The 16,000-nt window shown below is 38.4% G+C and overlaps 1 protein-coding gene across 1 annotated transcript in view; it reads right to left on the reverse strand.

Annotated features, from left to right (window-relative positions):
- The window catches only part of PLA2G4A (phospholipase A2 group IVA), a 162,507-nt gene that overhangs the window by 95,700 nt on the left and 50,807 nt on the right, over positions 1–16,000 (reverse strand). The gene's annotated exons all lie outside the window — the stretch shown is intronic.

Genomic DNA, 16,000 nt, shown 5'->3' on the forward strand with positions numbered 1-16,000 from the left:
TTTATCTTTTCCTACAAGACTGTCAACAGCTTGAGGGCAGCCATCAAGTCTGACTCAACTTTATCTCTTTAGAACTTAACAACCATCCCAATATTCATAGGTCTCCTAACTTAAGGACTTGACTTTTCTCTTTAACACATCCTTTCCCAAGTGGCCATTGTAATTCATAACCACAAAAACCAACAGTTGAGTAATGCCTGCTAGGATCTCCGTTAAGCACTGTACACACATAAGTCTCATTCAGATCTCCCAACAGTACTACAAGGTAAGTGCTCTGTTGAAACAACAGGAACTGAGGGATGTTAAGCAATCTGTCTACTATCATCCAGCTGGTAAGTCTCAGGGGAAGTTCTGACTGCAACAATCATTCATTTAATGACATCACGCTCCTAAGTTCTAAAGATGATATCATAAGGTAGGCATTGCTATAGAAAATAGAAAGAGTCATGGAAAAGAAGAGGGAAGGAGAAAGAAAGGGAGGGAGGGAGGAACAAAGTGGCACAGATGTCCACACAAAAAGATATAAAAATTGAGAACAAAGGAAAAGCAAAAATAATAGTTCTCAAATGATTGTTTTCCAAAGAAATTAAAAAAAAAAAAACAAACCTTTGTCTTTCAACAGTAGTTATGGCCATCAAACAATTTAATCAGTGCCCTTCACTTAATTTTTAAATGCTGTTCATAGTTCTATGTGGTGATCACATTTTTAAAAGCCTTTTTATGGTAAAGTGGAAAGATTTGTGAATGAGGTATAAGCATTTGGAATTGTCTTTTATTTAATTTTCCCATTTGGACCTTATGCATTGATAGTTAAGGGCAGCTGAGTCTCAAAAGTAAGACTGTAATATAAATGCCTAGGATTCTACTGGGCACCTGACTGGCTCAGTTGGTGAAGCGTCTAACTTCAGCTCAAGTCATGATCTCACAGTTCATGAGCCCCACATTGGGCTCTGTGCTGAGAGAATGGAGCCTGCTTCAGATTCTTTGTCTTCTTCTCTCTCTCTCTGCCCTTCCCCAGCTTGTAGTCTCTCAACCAAAATTAGATAAAACATTAAAAAAAGAAAAACCTGCAGACCCCTGACCCTCATTTCCTAAGACCTATGATCAGCAGATCAGCAGAGAACTTAGAAATGTGCAGTTTTAAAAGTTTAGTTATTTTTGAGAGAGAGAGAGAGAGAGAGAGAGAGAGAGAGAGAGAGAGAGCGCTCACACACATGAGTGGGGGAGGGGCAGAGAGAGAGGAGACAGAGAATCACAATCAGGCTCCATGCTGACAGAGCAGAGCCCAATGTGGGGCTCAAACTCACAAACCGGGAGATCATGACCTCAGCTGAAATCAAGAGTTGGATGCTTAACCAACTGAGCCACCCAGATGCCCCAGGAATCTGCATTTTAAAATAAATATTCTAGCTGATACTGATGTAGGTCATCTTCTGTTCACACTTTCGATACCCTGTTTTAGAGAAAAGGGAAATAGGTAATTATTGGAATTTTATTTATTTATTTTTATGGAGGTATAACTGGCATATAATATTGCATAAGTGTAAGGCAGACAAAGTGTTGGCTTGATACATTTACATATTGCAGTTTCTAACCCAGTGCTTGTATCTCTCAACCAGACCATGGAAGACAAACTAGAAAACAAAAGTACTGAGCAGGAGGGAAGGCAAGGGGAAACGGGCCAAAGCAGAGGCGGGCAGGCTACAAGGTGACTCTTCCCACCTCCTCAACCAGGAGATGTTGCTTTTCCTTAACCATGTTCTTGCCGCAGCACCAGCGCTCAAGACGGCAAATCAGAAACAAAACTACAGGTTAGAATAGCAGGTGGTGGAAGGCCATGAAGAAAAATATCTTCCCTCTTTTGAGAAGTCAACACGTGATTTAAAGGAGACGATTCAACTGGTCCTTCACCTTAAATGTGCAAAAATGGAGCCCCTTCACTAGCCCATAGGGCAGGTTCTTTCTCATGGGGCTGATGCTCTTTTCTGTTTTCCCCAAACACTAGAACACACAAAACCAGGCAAAAATCAATCTAGAAAACAAAAAGTGTCCGGGAAGAGGAGGCATGCAAATGGTAAACATCACTCCTTCGCTCAACAAATATTTGAGTGCCTACTCTACGCCAGCAACTACCTGTCAAGAAGCAGTTTGGCTTTACCAGGCCACCGAGCGTGAAACTGAAGATCTGGACTGTGGAAGTGACTCAAATGCTAAGAGCCTAATTTGAGAGGCAAAGGTAAACGGGAGACAAGCAGATACACTACGCCCATGACTAGTAACTCAGTCACTCGGATTATTACACACAAATAAAGTCAGATCGTAGGTGGAGAAATTGCCTTTGAGGCTTGGTCTTCCTCTGAATCTGAGGAAAGGAGGGAGAGGTTTTCTTGGGCCAAATGAGGAAGAGAAAGCAGAAAGTTACGTTCCTGGGGAGAAACCCAAGAATAAGAAAAGAATGCAGCAAACTGAAATAGCATAAGTCAGTCAGGGATATAGCCATCTTCCAAGCCATCCTGGACGCTCAGTTCAGGTCACACCCTGGCAAATTCTAACTCTGAAAAAATGATAAAGAAAATACCGTGCGACAGGATGCCAATGCTACATTTATACATCAAAACAGGGACAGACCTCTTTTAAGAAAACCAGAACCCAGTTTAAAGCTGTCACTTTGGATTCTTCTTTTCACTTGTCCCCAGCATCAATAGTCTACAACTTCTGTCAAGAGTGGTAGTTGTTTTACTTTCTCCTCTCGCTTCATTAGTGAGAGACCTCAGTTAAGATGTCAAAGGGTGCTGGACAGTGGAAAACCACCGACAGCTGCAAACTTTGATAGCGCAGTCGGCATCACTGCTAATCTTTGCAAGCTGAGAAACATCTGGCAGTGGCAGACACTGCAAGATGAAAAAGAATTTTAGAATGCTAGTTTCAAATTGGATTATGCTAATCACACAGCTCACGCCCTTTATATAATCTATAATCTTCATTGGCACCATAGTGCCTAGAAGCTTTTTTTTTTAATGTTTATTTATTTTGGGGGGAGAGAGAGAGAGAGCACGCACTAGTGGAGGAGGGATCGAGAGAGAGAGGGAGACAGAGAATTTGAAGCAGGCTCCAGGGTCCGACCTGTCAGGACAGAACCCGGCACAGGGCTCGAACTCACAAATCGCAAGATCGTGACCTGAGCCAGAGTCAGACGCTAAACCGACTGAGCCACCCAGGCGTCCCACACACGGAAGCTTTGAAAAGGGAAAACAGTCCAGTTCGACAGCACAACTTAGCCAGGTGCTTGAGAGCAGTTCCTAGATATGCATTAAGGGGAGAAAGAAGTCAAACGTAGGAAAAGAAATGTTTGGGTTTCTTTCTCCTGTATACTTAGTTCATGGTTTTGTGAGTTGATGCCTATAGGGTAACTGGATGCTGAGTCAATGATTCAGCTTCGCCTTGATTGGTTCCAGCAAAACAGGTGGTAAAGCAAAGATGCAATGTGTGGGCAAAGACTTCCTCTCATTGCATCCTTTTATCTAAATTCTGACAAACAAAAATGCAAGGGGTGTGGGATACAGATCTTTTTCTGCTCCCATAAAGATGACATGAAACTACATGCACCTGAAATAGCTTCAGAATTCCAGGGTTGTAAAACTTCTCATAAACTTTAGTAGTTTAAGGAGTGCCTACCTAAATTAATAACAGGCCCATCTGCCACTTCAGCTTTGTCTGAACAAAATATTATATGATTCATGATAGGGGCTGATGGCAGCTTCTGTACTCTGTTAAGTTCTATTTTAAATATTCTCCATTTGCTTTCTCATATCCACTTTGCTCAGCAACTTAAACCCTTTGCTCTAAATGAAGGTGACTCATAACCTGATACAAAACAACCAAAAAATCTCCAAAAGAATAATCCCCCCAAATTCCCAGTCAAAATATCATTTTCCAAATAGCTATTACTATTGATGGTGAACTTAAGGTAGTGTTCCTCAAAATTTAGTCCCCTAAAATATCTTCACAGCATCGTCTGGAGTGTTAAAAATGCACATACTTTGCGTCTTCAGTCAGAGCTCAGGCTTGGAAATCTGCATTTTTAACAACTTGACCAGGTGGTTCTTAGGTACACAATTTAGAAAAATGTGGTTTAAGGTATATGATTAGAACCAACTAAAGAACAATAATATAAAGAACACAGAAAAGTAGAAATATTTTGGCACTGAGACGTCAACAGGCTTACTGGCCGTCTGTCATGGAGTCATGCTGCCCATAGACTATATTAAGCACAATCCAGTAATTCACTTCCGTTTCTTTCCAGCCATTAAAGACCTTTTCAAGTAGCCACATGAAAACAAATCCAAGAATAAAGTATGCGGGGTGTGTTAGCAGGCAACGTATATAAGGTGATAGACTGAATATTCAAGCATTCTGCTTCAGTTACCACCAAAATAGGAGTACCGTAAGACCAAAAATTAAATAGTAATTTGTTGAAATAAATGCTTCTGCATATTGCTTTCAGCTGTCATCACTCTTTGAAATATGTGTGATTTCATGATAAAGGTAATTATAGGGAGCACTTAAAGCTTTTCAACTTAAAGGTTTAAAAACTTAAAGGTTTTATGATTACCAAACTTTTCACTCCCCAGGTTCTATGCTGGCTGAGTGACTAGCCAGGAAAGTGATTGTTAGCCTCACCGTAAATGTACAAATTGCAAGAGCCATTTGGTTCTTTTTTACCGTAAAGTTTTTGTTGAAGGAGAAGATATAGGCAGAAGAGTTAGAAGATCATTGCTACAGTCTGTTGAGTTTTCATAAACTGAACTCACTCACAATATCACCACCCACATCAAGATACGGAACGTTACCAGCACTCCGGAAGCCTCCCTCAAATCCCTCCAGCAGGGTGACCAGTGCCCTGCCTTCTATCGGCATAGAATATTTTTACCTGCTTTTTATCAATAGAATCAATAGCACAATATGTACAACTGGGCCACCATTAAGTATGTGAGATTCATCCACAGTAACGTGTAAAATATGCTCGTTATTACTGATGGAAACTATTCCACTGTATTCCATAAAATGTTTATCCATTTCACCGTTAATGGACATTTGGATTGTTTCTAATTTGGGATATTACCGGTGGTGCTGCCATTGAACATTCTGGACGTGGCTTTTGTTGTGTACATGTGTATGTTTCTGTTGCAAAATTCCCAAGAATGGAATTCCTTAGGTATGAAATTATTACACTATTGTACACGCTGATGTTAATAGTCACACGGCAGCACATCCTTCCAATACTTAATATTGTCAGTCTTTTAATTTTAAACATCTGGTGGATGTATGATGGTATCTCAGTGTGGATTTATTTCACACATCTTGGATGATGATGAGGTTGAATACCTCTTCTTTTTATTGGTCAATTGGTGATTCTCTGGAATGAAGAGCATACTCAAATCCTTTGTCCATTTCTTTCCATTGGGTTGCTTGTTTTTTAGATTAATTTATGAGTACTTTACATATTCTGGATGAGTCCTTTGACAGACATACATAGGTTGCAAATATATTTTCTCAATTTAGGGTTTCCATCTTTTCACTACTTTAAATGATGTCTTTTGACCAAAATAAATGCCGAACTTTAATATAGTTCAGTGTGTCCAACTGTTTTCTTATAATTCAGGTTTTTTGTCTTTTTTTTTTATTTTAGAGAGAGAGTGAGAGACGGTGTGCATGTGTGTGTGTGAGTGGGGAGGGGAGTGGGGATGGAGGTGCAGAGTGGGGCAGAGAGAGAGAGAATCTTAAGTAGGGCTCAACCTCACGACCCTGGGATCATGACCTGAGCCAAAATCAAGAGTTAGGTGCTTAACTGATTGAGCCACCCAGGGTCCCCTGCTTTTTGTCTTTTAAGAAAACCTTAGCTATTCCAGTGTCATAAAATAGTTTGCATTGATGTCTTCAAAATCTTACTGGTTTTACTTTTTCTTTTTAGATCTAAATTGGAATCAATTCCTGCGTATGGTGTGAGGGGAGTGTTATGATTTTTTTCATAGGGACTCAGGATCATTTACTGGAAACACTGCCTTTAATCCTAGCATGGCAATGTAACTTTTGCATTAATCAAGAGGTCACATAAATGCAAGTCTGTTTCTGGATTTTTATTGGTTTATTCGCCCATTAGTCTATTCATTTACTCTTGCACTAATGCCACTCTGTCTTAATTATCCTAGTTTTATAATAAATTGATGTCAGGTAGTATAAGTTGTCTTTCTTTAATTTCTTTGGTTATTCTGGCAGATATTTTATTTCAACACTTCATAGATGTCATTCTGTTATCTTGTGGTTGTTTTTTTAAATGTCTTTTTTCCTCTGGATACCTTTAGAACATTTTTTTTCTTTCTCTTTAGTTTCCAGCAATTTTACTGCAATATGCGTAGGGTTGGTATTCTTTGTACTTATCCTTGAGTTCATAACCTACACACACACACACACACACACACACACACACACACACCCTTTCTCCTTCCCAGTGCTTTCTATCATGCCCTAGATATTCCTTACGTTTTCCTCTATAGTTTATTTCCCTTTTTGTTCTCTGTGTTTCAGTCTGGATATTTCCTACTAACCTATTCCGTTAATTAATTGCCTCTCTTCAGATGTGTCCAAACGACATCAAACCTATCTATGGAGTTTTTAATTTCACTTCTTGTTTTTAGTTGTAATTCTTCCATTTTATTCTTTCCTATGTATCTGGATCCCTGGTAAAATTCTCCATTTGTCATCTATTTTCTCGAACATATCAACCATAATTATTTTATATAATCTGTGCAGATCTATTTATTTTTCTTGATCTTAGTCTTTGGTATACCTGGTGATTCTTGGCTCAATGCCAGACCTTTCTATGAAAAATGGGAAGGGACTTAGATCTACCTCCACAGAAGCCCCATCTTATCTTCCGGAAGGCAGGCAGGGAGAACAGGATGGATCTCCTGAACTTAATCAAAAATGGAACTGACTCCAATCTTTATAAGGTTCAGCCTACCTCTCGTTCAGTCCCACTGAAACTTCTCAACGAGAGCCCAGGGTGTTTCGAAGGCCCCTTTTCATTTGGAAGTTCTGAATTCCATTTTTTTCCCTCTTAGCACTGTGATGCTGCCAATATCTCTGCTTTGTTTTGGGGGGTATTTTATGTTTGCTCCTCAGCCTGTTGCCCCACGCAGATTAAGACTTTGTTTAGTGCACATGGTGAAGGCGCTGACTTTCAGCTTCTCTGAGTTTCCCTTCTCTCAGACGCTCTGCCCCTCAAATTCTAACTGGCTTGTCTCGGAAATGCAGTTTTTGTGTCCCCAAATCCTTTGAGATTGTCAGAGCCCTGGTGGATTGTCTGCCTCTTCACTACTTGGCTACTTCCTACGTCCTTGTGACCCCCCCAAACCCACCTAAATCCAGCAGTGGATTGAGGGGGGAAAGATGGCTTGTAGAACACTGAGGCCTACTTCAATGACTTCTCTCCTCTGAGATTTTGGTCCCTCAAATCCGGGTTGACTCAGCAGTTTTCAATCTTTCAGACATTCTTTAAATTAATTTAACCTGTGTCTTATAAGTTGCACTCAGAGGAAATGAATGTTCTGCTATTAGTTGCTTCAGCATAGTCCAATGCCTACTGAGTCATTAACTTGACCAAACATATACTAATCCCTATTCCTTTTATTTCCATTCTTTACATGACTGCCCAACACTTATTACATTTCTCAAGTCACCTACCCTATCTGCTACTCCTCATCTGAGGGTACAACTCAGGCTCATACTTCACTGAGAAAACAAAAGGAGAGGATTAGATGGATTCATTCAATTTCTCTTCCCTATACTTCACAACCGTAAAACCATATTTATAATTAGAAAATGCATTTATTCATACTTAAGTTCTTCCTTCATGTCTTAGAAGAACAAGTATCCATACATTCTTCTCTCAATGTCATACTATTCTACCTCCTCTCAGATATTTCTCATTTATCCCCAGCCCCAAATTTAACCTGTAAACATTTGCTTTGCCCTGGCTACACCTTTGCAACCTATAAACAAACACTGATCATCAAAAAAATAAATAAATAAACAGGAGTGCCTAGATGGCCCAGTCAGTTAAGCAACCAACTCTTGATTTTGGCTCAGGTCATGATCTCAAGGTTCATGAGTTCGAGCCCCGCATTGGGCTCTGTGCTGACAGTGGGGAGCCTGCTTGAGATTCTCCCTCTCTCTCTGCGCATCCCCGCCTCACATTCTCTCTGTCTCTCTCAAAAATAAAGAAATAAACTTAAAAAAATAAAATAAATTCATTATTTTTGCTAATTCCTCAAGATCCTTCCTACCCTCATGAGTTTAGAAAAATAAATGCAGTCTATACTTGCAGCTTCTAATCCCATCATCTTGTAAAATTCTGACCCATTATACTCCACCTTTTCTATGACATAGTGTTATTCTCCCTATTGTAACTTGTTTTCTCAGCTTTACTGAATTATACTAGACATATAACACTATGTGAGTTTAAGGTGTACAACATGATGATGTGATACACATATCGCCAAATGATTATCACAGTAGGGTTCATGAACACTTCTATCATCTCACACAATTACCATTTCTTTTTGTGGTGAAACCATTGAAGATCTACTTTCTTAGCAACTTCCAAATATAGCATATGGTATTGTTAACTACAATCACCATGTTGTAATTAAATCCACAGAACTTATTCATCTTATAACTGGAAGTTTGTTCCCTTTGACCGCCATCTCTCTATTCCTGCCTCCCATCCCCCAGCTCCTGGCAAAAATCATGCCTCAATCACAGCTTCCATGGAGACTTGATGAATTTTTTTTTTCTCAATGCAGTACCCTTTACGCAAATAAATGATATCATTATTTGCAATTTCCTACCTACCTCTGTAAATGTTCCCTCAGTATATCTTGCCCTAAGTTTCCCCCTCAGCTCACCACTAAATTGTGGGCTCTCATTTCACATCTCTTACAAATCCTTCAAAGAATCCTTCAAAACAAAGTGAACCCCTTAAATTAATGTTCATGTATTCAAAACCAACTTATAAAAGAATTATCAACTATTCATATTGTCTTAAAAAAGCACACTCAATATGCACCCCTCAGGTCACATGACCCACACGAAGCCTGCAGTTTGATTAATCTCAGATCTTTTATTTTTATTTATTTTTATTTTTATTTTTTTTATTTTTTTTTCAATATATGAAATTTATTGTCAAATTGGTTTCCATACAACACCCAGTGCTCATCCCAAAAGGTGCCCTCCTCAATACCCATCACCCACCCTCCCCTCCCTCCCACCCCCCATCAACCCTCAGTTTGTTCTCAGTTTTTAAGAGTCTCTTATGCTTTGGCTCTCTCCCACTCTAACCTTTTTTTTTTTCTCCTTCCCCTCCCCCATAACCTCAGATCCTTTAAAGCCGATCATCTTCAAGGCTTAAATGGCAGCCGTGATACATTCATTTCCTCGATGCTGCAAGGAGGACAAATATGAGATTCTTGATTCCATGTCCATATATAACCTATTGCCAAGTAATATATCTTTAAAGGCCTCCATCTTTTTTTAACCATTCTGAATCAATTCTTGAAGTCCTTGAATCCTTTCTTGGCTCTGGCTTCCACATAAATATGATTTTCTCCCTAATCTACATTCCTGAGCCCCTCTCTACTCTGAGACTTTGAATCTTCTTCTTGAATGCCTTTGAAAAATACCTCACACTCAACATGTACAAAACAAGTTTATTCTCTTTCCACCTTTCTTTCCTTAGCTGCAAGACAAAAGAAAAACAAAGCAAAATGAACCAAAAACCTGTTAATTTTTCCTGACTTTCAATGTCTTACTTGCATGGAACCATCACTTCCAGCCCCAGAGCTGGACACATGAGGGTCATTCTCTTTTCCTCACAGCTCCTGTATCCAATCTGCCTCCGAGTCCCACCTAGTCCACCTCTAACGCGGCTATCACGTCTGGTTCCTCAAGCCCACTCAAAATATCACCACCTCAGTCCAACTAAGCAGTGCCTCTCACCTGGGCTGTTCACATCATCTCCTAGCTGCTTGCTTCCCCCACATTCCAACCACTCTTCACAAAGCCACCACCACGATGTCTTTGGGAAACACACTTTTGTCTTTCACTGACTGACTCTGAGGGCAGGCCTATGCGTGGTGAGGAAGGGTCACAAGGGTGCCCCTGACCGGACCCCAGGTTCTCTTTCCAGTCAGTGACCCTCCTCGATCACACGCTGCAGAATCACCCCCACAAGTCAACATGTAGGCCACGTGGCATCTCTGGAATCCAACATTTTGAGCATTCCACACAGTCACCTTGATGGTGGAAGCATTTGTTCTGAGTAAGAAAACACGGCTTCTGTTTTACTTGTGCACACCATTATGCTTTCCTTTGGCATTTCAGCTGATAACTAAATGCTAGTAAGGTGTTGTCCTTGTCCTAAGAATATTCAAGGGTCCAAATACTATACACATAAAGGATGAGCAGAAGGAGATGTTACCTGTATTTTTTCCTTATCCTGTTCATACATCTCTAGGCAACTAGTTCTGTTTTCTTATCAGGTAAAATTGGCTACTGTAAATCATATTCCCCAGAGGTCTCATCTATATACATCTGCATAAAACAGAAGTAATTCCACATAAAGCTTCAACTTGCTGAGTTAGATATTATTATTCCCATCATGAAGGTGAGGAAACAGACCCAGAGACTTTTAGTAAGTTGAGCAAGGTCATTTAGAGATAGGATTTTAATCTAGGCTTTCTGAAAGCCAAATTCCTTGCTCTTTCAAATAATCCAACACTAACCCTTACCTATTTTTGCCTCTACTAAACTGTAAACTAAGTCTGAAACGTTATAGGAATATATAAATATTACCAAAGTAATGGATAATAGGCTAGCCCTGAGCAATACTGCAGAAAAGGTGACATTTTAGGCACAGCAATCTCCCACTCTTAACTTCTCTCTGCTCTTGCCTAATATGTCTCAACCTTTCTGGAGCTTTGTCCCACCCCATTCATTTGCATTTTAATATGAGTCAATGCCAGTCATTTCTTCCCAGTGCATTTGCATTTAACCTTTACTTTCAAGTTCTAAACGCAGTAATAATAATAATAAACCTTTGAATCTCATCTTGCCACCCTTAACACCTCCAAGGAATCCGGTAGAGTGTCAAGGGACTTGTTTATAGATAGCAGTCCCTGCTTCTTCCAGAACAGGCTCAAAATTGGAATGGTCATGGCTATAGATGCTGAAGGGCAGTCCCTGAAAACTGCTGGAAATACAGAAGCTAGAAAAGTTAGTGAAGAATCCAATATAGTTTAGTAAAACAGAACTTTGGTAGTGATTCTGGATACATTGGACAGAGAAGAGAAAAGCCCTTGCAACAACAGCAGCATTGTCTATGTTCTCAAATAATCACAGAATACCTTATCCTTATTTGAAATTACAAAGCAGTTTTAGGGATGTCTGGGTGACTCAGTCGGTTAAGTGGCTAGCTGACTCTTGATTTCGGCTCAGGTCATGATCTCAGGGTTCCCGAGTTCAAGCCCCACACTAGGCTCTGGGCTCCCAGTGCGGAGCCTGCTTTGTATCCACTCTTCCTCTCTCTGCCCCTCCCCAACTTGGATGTGTGCATGTGCACATGCTCTCACTCTTTCAAAAATAAATAAATGTTAAAAACAATTTGAAATTACAAAGCAGTTTTATTAATACCATTTTTAAATCCATTTACCAGATAGAGTCTCCAATGTGAACTCTCCTTATTTTTTCATTTTCCTTTTTCTCACAGCCTCAGATCTACAAAAGCGCTTTCCCAGGGCACGTGTGTCCCTTTGTAAAGGGACATGAAACTGTCAGAATGTATCATCAGCCAAGTGGATGTCAGGAAGAAAGCCCAATAGCATCTCTGCACAACTGACTGGGTGCAGTTTGAACTAACAATTGACTTAGTACATTAGTGAAGTGGTCTACCATCTGGCATATAGTAAAAATAACTTACTGTAAAGAATGTTGATATTCACAAGAAAACAGAGAGAGATAAATGCAAAACAACCCAAAGCAAGCTAAAGGCCAATCTACAACAGAACTGAAATTTTCGTTGTTTCCTACATTGCCTTTTTACTTAAATCTCTATGATAACTTCTTGGAAGGAAACAAAAATACCTTTGTTACCAGTATCTATGTTTGGAATATTTTTTAAAGATTTAGAACTTAGAATGTTTCTTGGCATCTGTTTAGGTAGGAGAGAAAGAGTAATTCTCCAGAAATTCTTATATATTATTATAAAACACATTAATTTATTTATATTATTAATGTTAGTTATATGGGTTTAGTTGTATGTGTGCATTCTACCCTATACAAGAATAATTCTTATTTTTCATTAAAATAGGAACTCTCAGCCTTGACACTCTTGGTATTTTGGGTCAGATAATTCTTTGCTCTGAGATGCTGTCCCTGGCCTCTACACACTACATGCCAGAAGGGATCCCCCAATTGTGGCAACTAAAAATCTCTCTAGATATTGCCCAAAGTGCCCTGTGCAGCAAAAGTGACCCCCAGTTTAGGGTCAGTATACTCAAACAAGGCATTATCCTTGCTACCTGACATTTATTCACTAGCATAAACCATTAAAAAATAGCCAGATTCCTTAAATAATAGACATACCGTGCCCGTAGACATACCATGCCAGCCCGATGTTTAAGACCTTTTATGATGTTTTTTCTAAACTGAAGTATCAAAAGTATTTAATAATAACAAATTAAAATTCTACTGAAGTTATAAAATCCGTCTCCATTCTAGCTGTGAGGTCTTCTGGGAAGTTTATTGCCAGCACTTTTCAAAATCAGTAACATCATACAGCCTAAACACACAATTACTGAGTGCATATCTTCTTGGGTTGGTTTTCCAGACTTATTCACACCTGTTTCATCTTATCATCTAGGCCATACAAAGCTCAGAGGCAAAGCTACTGTACAAGTAAACATCAGAGTGAGAGAGATTTAAGTTCTAGCCATAAAACCTAACAGCTGTGTGATTTGGGAACATTTACTTAATGTCTTTTTAAAAAATTGTGTATCTGTAAAATTAAAATAAAAACAGCATATATCTTCTAGGGTTACTAAAATGAATAAATGCAGTATGTTAAGTTCTATGAACTCCACTTAATAGTTTTGCTTATTTATTTAACACATATTGTGTATACTATGCATCAAGCCCCTTTCTAAATGCTTCATAATCTAATTTAATTCTTGTAAAAAAAAACCTATGAGGAAGGTATAATTGTTACCCCCATGTAAACACTGAGGAAATTGAGGCTTAGGAAAGCTAAGTAACTTACCCAAAATCATGGAGTTAATAAATAGAAGGGAGATTTGAATTCAAGCAAGCCAGTTCCAGAGTCCTTGCTCCAATCTCTAAGCCATGCTTCCTCTCTGGTATGAAATAGGCACTGAATAAAGTTATCTACCACACGTATTATGTTTATTTTTTTTGTACTTCTCAAGATAGCAGATGCTCAACATTTATTGATGAGGACATTAATAATGGAGCCTTGCTTGGGGCGCCTGGGTGGCTCAGTCAAAGCATCTTACTTTTTCATGATCTCATGGCTCATGGGTTTGAGCCCTGCGTCAGGCTCTGTGCTGACAGCTCAGAGCCCAGAGCCTGCTTCAGATTCTGTGTCTCCCTCTCTGCCGCTCCCCAATTTTCTCACTCTCTCTCTCAAAAATAAATAAAAATTAAAAAAAGAATAATGGAGACTTGCTGGAAAAAACACTGGGTTCTATTTCTTTTAACATTTGTTCTCCAAAGTTAAAATTTCCAAGCTGTTATTTCATTTTGCAACTGCAGATTTGGATTCACCTTGTATATCAACTGAAAATAAATTTGTCTAGAATTTTATCTAAAATATTTCATAAAATATATATTGATGCATCATGGGGAGTAAGAACAGAAAAGTACTTATGAGGAGTCAGTGAAATTTACAAAACTCCCAGACTATCCCTTGACTGAGTTTAACTTAACTTCAATCTCTATGTCATAGAATTTTTATTTTTAAGAAATATTTTAAAATATTAAAATATACTAAAATAGCATACATGATAAATGTTTTCACATACATGCTCAAACTTTTAGAGCAGCAGAATTATTCTCTTTGACATAAAAAGTTTAAGAGCATACTTTTCTGAGGAAACTTAAGAAACATTTAACTATTTTTTAAATTTTACTCCATGAGATATTAATCACACATTTTCAATACAGAAGTGGTGATGTATGATTTTTGGCAAAGAGAATTTACTTAGCTTAAGAAAATAAGCCTGCATATCACTCAGTTTTTAAAAAGTTTTTAGAACGAAGATTTCCCTTCATTAAACATTAACATGCTGAAATATTTAACATGTAGAACATTAACGTGTTGAAGTATTTTTGTGAAAAATATGAAAGTATTTTAAGACAAAGAAGTTCAAGTATAAGACATATGTGATAAAAAACTAAATTAAGGAGGTTCTATCACTGATAGTCTTGAAAAAAAGGAGAGAACATGTGGATTATGTCCCTATTAGTACCGGTGACGTACTCTTCATTTTGATAGGAATCTGCTTTCCTTATCTCACAAAAGCATTGCTACCAGATATACAACTGGAAGATGCTGTTAATCTTATTGAATAAATGTGGTGAAAATCTACCCAAGGATCAACTGATATTATCAAAATATATAGAACAGTATTTACAGTACTCATCAGACCTAAACACAAATATATACATATGAGTCACACACGCACAGAGATCTAATGACATTTAAATAGAGAAAAAAACGACTAACTGTCCTCCTAAAACCATTTGACCGTTTAATAAACTACATGAGTTAAATGAATGAAGAACAGTAGTTCTTTCCTAACACAACCTATTTCTCAACTTTGTAGAAAATACAAGATAAGAGATGAGAGATAGGCATGTTCTGGAACACTTTATTCATCTTGAAATTATCTTCCATAAAGAGGCCACTGGGAAATTGTTTCGTTATACACAGAATTTTTTAAATCTTGGGTGGATACTCAAAAACATTCCAAAAATATTAGTAAGCCGAAACTCATTCATCATAACTTAAGGGCTAAAGCCTAGGGAAATGTTTGATTCCATAAAAAATACACATATTTGGCCAATAGCAGTTCCATTTATTTATGTACATATATATTTGAAGCCCCATAATTAATCCAAGAAAAGGTTTATTATATTAATCCAAAGGTGTTATAAAATATATGTACCTTGAAACCCAGGAAAATTCTAGATAGCTATGGATAGAAATAACAGATATTTATAATCTACAAAAAAAATGGAGTATAAAATTATTTTTAAACTTCTCTCTTTAGTGAGGTAAAAAGAAGGCACTACCCAAGAAGAAAGGTATAATTACACATATTTACAAATATCATTTGTCTATTCCTTCATCCAAAATTCTGAGATCTTACTACTACTTTGCCAGTCTCAAGGCTAAACACCTATCTTCTAAAACATAAGATACAGGCCGCAGTTTTATAAACACATGGTTAGACGCCTATGTGACAAGTGTTAAACAGAAGTCTGGACAGCTGGCAGAGGTGCACAGGAGTGAACTGTGCCCAAGTGCATCAGAGAAGACAACGGAAGTGCCATTCTACCATTTATTTCTTCTAAGCTGAAAAAAAGAAGGATCCGTTAATTTGCTCAACACAGAAACTCACAATGGAAATTTGTCTCCAAGGTGAAAAACTGAAAAATTATAGTGCATGGACTATCCCAAAAGAATATTCTTTAGCTCACACAAAGATTATATTTAAGAAATAAATGTCTTCTTGGGGCACCTGGGTGGCTCAGTTGGTTGTATGTCTGACTTGGGCTCCGGTCATGATCTCACGGGGTTCATGAGTTCGAGCCCTGCATCGAGCTCGCTGCTGTCAGTGCAGAGCCCGCTTTGGATCCTCTATTC

Source organism: Panthera uncia, chromosome F1, assembly GCF_023721935.1.
Source record: "Panthera uncia isolate 11264 chromosome F1, Puncia_PCG_1.0, whole genome shotgun sequence".
Classification (NCBI taxonomy): domain Eukaryota; kingdom Metazoa; phylum Chordata; class Mammalia; order Carnivora; family Felidae; genus Panthera; species Panthera uncia.